The sequence below is a fragment of the Octopus bimaculoides genome, chromosome 2, assembly GCF_001194135.2.
Source record: "Octopus bimaculoides isolate UCB-OBI-ISO-001 chromosome 2, ASM119413v2, whole genome shotgun sequence".
NCBI classification, from domain to species: Eukaryota; Metazoa; Mollusca; class Cephalopoda; order Octopoda; family Octopodidae; genus Octopus; species Octopus bimaculoides.
The window spans coordinates 92,112,223-92,118,499 of record NC_068982.1 but is presented as its reverse complement, the minus strand read 5'-3'; the positions used below and the strand labels follow the sequence as shown (position 1 = coordinate 92,118,499).

The window sequence follows — 6,277 nt, the reverse complement described above, 5'->3', positions numbered from 1 at the left end:
ACCCCACCCCACCCCCGTTACTTTCTGCGCATTTTTGTTTTCAGATTCGTTTACTACACATTTCTTAAAAAAAAATTTTTTTTTTTACACCTATTACACTTGCTTTTGTTCTGGTAGCCGGATGTTAAACTAGATATTTTGTTTAGCGCCAGGCCAACCGTCATTGTACAAAGTAAAAGCATTGGTGTTCCTTCGATATAACTCGACAAACTCAACATTTGACTTCGGTTACTTCCGTGATAGTTGTGAAATGGGAGAAGAAAGCTAATGGGTTGTGTGTGCGTGCTTGTTCTTGTCTGTGTCTGTGCCTGTTCTGTTTTTATGTATTTATGTGTTGTGGAATATAGGATATAACGAAATTATGCTAGCAATGTCTCATTTTAAACTTGAAGAAAAAAACCCTTGCTTATTTGTTCTTACCTGCTTCATGTGTGTATGTAAAATCCGCAAATTTCCAAGCAGAAAACAGAATCGAAGTTTACATAGACAAGAACAAGCACGCACACACAACCCATGAACTTTCTTCTCCCATTTCACAAGTGTCACGGAAATACCCGAAGTCAAATGTTGAGATTGTCGAGTTATATCGAAGGAACGCCAATCTGGCTGCTATTTCTGGTCAAATATGCTCGAACTCTCCGTCGAGTTGAGGACCAAACTTGCAAGGTGGCGGAATCGCTACAGTATCAGAATAGACGTTTTACAGTGTTTTCCGACTCTCTACCTTCTGAATTTAAATCCTATAGTGGTTAACTTTTCTTTTCAGCTCTCCGGGATGAATAAAATAAAACTAGCAGAGATACCCGGCCTTGCTCGGGATTAAACTAGCATAGATTTTTTATTGCTTTACTTGTTTCAGTCATGTGACTGCGCCCATGGTGGAGCACCGCCGTTGGTCGAAGAAATCAACCACAGGATTTATTCTTTGTAAGCGTAGTACTCATTGTGTCAGTGTCTTTTACCAAACCGCTAAGTTACGGGAATGTAAACACAGCAACATCAGTTGTCAAGCAATGGTGGGGTACAAACACAAGACACGGGCACACACATATACAAATATACACATAAATAGATTATTTGTCAAGTACTGATGGCGATGTAATCAACTAGTCCCCAGCCCTCAAAATTGCTGGCTTCCAGTTTAAATCAGAAAACATTATTTGTTGTGTTCTCTCAGGTCAGCTCTAATGGAGCTCACAGGTAGTCAGGGAAACGACTACACTTTAGACACATCTGTTTTTCAGCTGTTCCCGAGTAGAGGACATGGGATAAGAAATAATAAGATAGAAGGAATGTTTTCAGCTGTTTCTGAGTAGAGGACATGGGATAAGAAATAATAAGCAAACAGAAAAAAAAGTTTAGGATCCTCTGCTTTTACTAACTGCGGCCAGGTATTATATCTAGGGCGAGAAAGCATAGCGGAGCCCATCCCGCTCCAGACTAAACTCGTTTCTACAACAGAGTAGACTGGAGCAACGTGAAATGAAGTGGTTTGTTCAAGAACACAACAGATCGTCCGATCCAGGAATCGAAACCACAATCTCACGTGCGTTAGTCCAGCACACTAACCTCTAAGCCACGCGTCCCCACTAAAATCACCCTCGGTTATATTTTTGGTTGAGGAGTACAATATGCATTCCACCAGCTTTTTTAAAAATATTTTTTCAGATTCTGACGTTTTTGTTAACGGAGATTCCGATTCTTACAGAAAATCGGCATTTCAAAATTTAAATCACCTCCTCCACCATTTTTTAAAAAAGATTTTTTGCGAAAAGTATTTTTGGATTCGGCACTATCATGCTATTAGCTGTCAGAAGTGAAAGTGCTCACTGCTAGTGAAGTATCTGTCTGTATGCCTGTCGATTCTTTGGCTACTGACAGCTAATACCATGACTGGCCGGAGCGAGCTATATGTCTGTCTGTCTCTCTATCTATCTATCTATTACTCGAAAGTTCGCGCGTCCGCGCTAGCTAGTCGTGAGTGGTCGATCCTATTATTTTTAAACTTCAAACTTCATTTGTTTTCTATTTTGATAAATTCTCTCTGTTGAAAATTATATTTTTATATTTTAAATAATTTGCAATTTCAGGAAATATGTTTTTATATTAAATTTGTGTTTTCTACTCACGGCTAGCTAGCGCGGACGCGCGAACTTTCGAGTAATAGATAGATAGAATGAGAGACAGACAGACAGACAGACATATAGCTCGCTCCGGCCAGTCATGGTATTAGCTGTCAGTAGCCAAAGAATCGACAGGCCAGCAACAGGCAGACAGACAGATACTTCACTAGCAGGCAGTGAGCACTTTCACTTCTGACAGCTAAAAGCATGATAGTGCCTTGGATTCTACATAGAAAAATATGGACATTATGCTTTTTCTAAAATTTCAATTAAAAAAAAACAAAAAGAAAAAACAATTGACAACCCTCCCTCATCATTCATAGACACAAATATTCGGTGTTTTTAAGCGGTTCGATCATTTGCGCATGCGTTGATGGTTTTCAAACTGTACAAGCAGTTAAGCCTAAAAGGTCTTTCCACATGCTAGAAATAGCAGCCAAATCTTATAAACTTTAAAAAAATTAAACAATTGCAGCATGGAAGGTGTTTATAAGCCATTTAAGATACACACAAAAACCCGTTAGATTCACTTCAACATTTAAATTTAATTTGCCAAAATATTTTCGTCGCTCTGAGACCGCAACTTGTTCACTGACAAAATTCAAACAAAAACGGAAATCATGATTACTAAAACTGTTGTTTTCCAAAATTCCAATTTTTAAATATACAAAAATGTATTCAACCAAAAACAAATAAGTATAATAAAATAACAGAACACAAGAGACTTTGCTACCAAATGTACAAATTTTCTGAATTCTAACATAGAAAACGGAAGGCATTAAATAGAAATGTGTTTTACAAGTCAAAAACATTCATTACCATCACCACGACCACCTCCACTATGACGACGACGACGACCACCACCATCATCACAATCACCACTGCCAAAACTGTGACTAGCTATAAAACTAGTATTACTCCAACCGATAGCAACAAACTCAACCTCATTTATCATCATTGTCATGATCAACATTGAATTTAAAAAGAAAAAGAAAAAGCCAACTTTTTATCAGAATCGGAACCTCCGTTACTGACATCTGTTGCTGTTTGTTCCTTCTCGAGCCATGTCTGGCTCATAAGGATCGATTTCTTGGTTTCATTGGCGTGTAGGTTCCCCACATGGATGGGACGCAATTTTTTTTTTTTTCCCACGAGAGTTCCGGCCTCTAGTAATGAACTCATTTGCATACAGTAAATCAGAACTCACCATGACCTTGTTGTCAAGTAAACAAAGGCTTTTGCTGGTGGCAGAAACCGCACTGGTGCTGGCAGACCGTTGAAGAATTGTTTGAAAAGTGTGAAAGAAAGGTGCCGTTCAGCGCTCAGATTATGCCGAACAAGAACAACATGAATAATTAAAAGAGTAAAGAAACGTGGTCATTCCTTACCCAAGTGACCTTATCTTATCGCCCAGCACTTGTTATACGCTCATAAATTAGTTTGATAGTTGAGCTCTGATTGGCTGTATGCAAATGAGTTCATAACTGGGGTCCGGAACTCTTTTGGGGGGGAAAAAAAAAATTTTCGTGGACTGGAAATTTCTCCTTCCTCTCGTCCGGACCAGTTTTGTCCAATCTTTTTTCTTTTTTGCATTACTCACTTAAAAAGAATATATGTCTTTTCGGTAAAAAGAAGAAAAAAGAAATTGGAAAATTTATGAAATTTTTTCTAACCTCCTCCCCCTTTCAGTACCAAATTTATTTTTGCACAACACACTTACAAAAAGATGGGAGAAGCCTTGAAGATTAAAGAAAAAAAATTGGGGGAAATCAGCAATCACTATTACAATCCCCACTCCCTTTATTTTCAAACAGAAAATGAAACATAATTTAAAGACAAGGGTGAAATCTTTTAAAATATTTTCATTAACCTTGCCCCTCCATATATTCTAAAATTTTGAGAGTTTTTTTCGAATTTTTTTTTTTAAAATCATTGTTTTGAAATACAAACTCTGAATCTGCAATTTATTTCTGTTTATAATTTCAAAATAATTCTCAGATGAAAAGCTGTGTGTGATTTTAAGGGAAGTTTAGCTGTTGTTTCTAGCACATCACACAATCACCTGATACCTTCCTCATTTCTTTGTCACTCTGACATACATTGATTTTTTAAAATATTTTTCTCCTCATGAACACATTTTATGGAATGCTGATGCAGTGTTCCATCGCTGGGATTTAAGCAACAACAAAGAAAAAATTGTAATTTAAACTTTTAACCTGAGTCCATGTGTGTGTGTAAGAGAGAGAGAGAAAATATCTACAAAGAGAAAAGTATGCTATTAAAATAAATGATCTTTTACTCTTTTACTTGTTTCAGTTACTTGACTGCGGCCATGCTGGAGCACCACCTTTAGTCGAGCAAATCGACCCCAGGACTTATTCTTTGTAAGCCTAGTACTTATTCTATTGGTCTCTTTTGCCGAACCTCTAGGTTATGGGGGACGTAAACACACCAGCATCAGTTGTCAAGCGATGTTGGGGGGACAAACACAGACACAAACACATATACACACACATATATATATATATATATATATATATACATATATACGACAGGCTTCTTTCAGCTTCCGTCTACCAAATCCACTCACAAGGCTTTGGTAGGCCCAAGGCTATAGTAGAAGACACTTGCCCAAGGTGCCACGCAGTGGGACTGAACCCGGAACCATGTGGTTGGTAAGCAAGCTACTTACCACACAGCCACTCCTTTTAAAATAATTCTGTTGCCCTAATGAAATTCCTTACACACATGCATACACACACACTCAGTGAGAGAGTATGATAAAAATGTATAGAGAGAGGGAAAGGATACTATGAGGTAAGTGAAAAAGAAAGAGAGAGAGACAGAGAGGTCTTTTCTATTGTTTAAACTTAGGTGAAAATTTTCAAATTTGATATATTGGTGAACTTTTTCACATTAAATACGAGTTTGTAACTTATTTATTCTAGAAACATTTTCCGGAAAATGTTGCAGAGGTTTAAAGTTTGAACAATTTTACCCAATCACGATTTGTGTATAGCAGGTGTCATAAAATGAAAGTAAACATTAGAAAAAAGTTTTAAACAAACTGAAAGTAAGACGTGAGAGACAATAATACACCCCCCCCCACACACATATATATATTACGGAGATGTACTTGCATAGAAAGTGACCTGATCTGAGATCGTGTGCTGGAACGAAAGCAATTGCAGCGTGGAAGGTGTTTATAAACCATTTAAAATAACATACAAAAACCGTTAGATTCACTTTAACATTTAAATTTAATTTGTCAAAATATTTTCGTCGCTTTGAGACCGCGACCTGTTCACTGACAAAATTCTGTGCTGCATCTGAGAAAGTAACAGTTAGTTCATGATATAAATGTATGTATGTATGTATATATATGTATGTATCTATGTATGTATGCACGTATGTACTTATGGATGTACATGAGTAATAGGGTAAGTGTGTAGACGTGTTTGTGTGTGTACATGTGTATGTACATGTGAACGTATGTTTATGTACTGACATGTGTGTCAGTTCAAGTTGTATACATGACTGTTACTTTGTTGAAGGTTGTATACACACACACACACATATACAAATGCATATACATATATGTGTGTGTGTCTACAAAGTTACGGGAGAGAGAGAGATAGAGAGAGAATGAAGACTGAAAGAGGTGTGCTGCTGCAAGGAGATACATGGTTACCCAACCTGAGGGAAGTACAGGAGAAGGAGAGAGAGAGTGGGAGACAGCAGGATAGAAATGGTGGCAAAGTGCTGGGCATACTCATAATGGATGGGGATCAGAATATAAATGGGATGGTTGAGTAAAAAAAGAGAGAGATATAGATGGTGGCAAGTGCCAGGGCATACCCTTGAGGTTCAAAGGTTGTAATATAAGTAGCAGGATATTGCAAAAGGGGCAGGATTAGAGAGTGTGGAAGGATGGGGAAGTGAGTGGTGGAAACCTGGGTATATATAGAGTTCAAACTTACTTGCAAAAAGGACGCGTGCGTTCGATGATGTAATAATACAAAGAATATATATGCATATATACACACATATATGTACATACTTACATCTACATGCGTATATAGATGCATATCAGGGTACAGGACGTTAGAACAATGAACTACAGACCACGGAACGAACACATAGGAAAACAGATA

At 37.6% G+C, this 6,277-nt stretch overlaps 1 protein-coding gene and 1 long non-coding RNA gene across 4 annotated transcripts in view; one reads left to right on the top strand and one right to left on the bottom strand.

Annotated features, from left to right (window-relative positions):
- Positions 1-3,466, bottom strand: part of LOC106872120 (baculoviral IAP repeat-containing protein 7) — an 81,583-nt gene extending 78,117 nt beyond the window's left edge. The window contains exon 1 of one of the 3 annotated variants that reach the window (XM_014919010.2): positions 3,331-3,466. The gene's annotated coding sequence lies outside the window, so the exon portion shown is untranslated. Of the gene's footprint in view, positions 1-420; positions 1,190-2,942; positions 3,057-3,330 lie in introns of those variants that run through there. The other 2 variants (XM_014919017.2, XM_014919002.2) reach the window with 2 other exon arrangements.
- Positions 3,467-3,516: 50 nt separating this feature from the next.
- LOC128251582 (uncharacterized) overlaps positions 3,517-6,277 on the top strand; it is an 8,117-nt gene continuing 5,356 nt past the window's right edge. The window contains exons 1-2 of the long non-coding RNA XR_008267181.1: positions 3,517-4,321; positions 4,440-4,507. This is a non-coding gene — a long non-coding RNA (uncharacterized LOC128251582). The remainder of the gene's footprint in view (positions 4,322-4,439; positions 4,508-6,277) is intronic.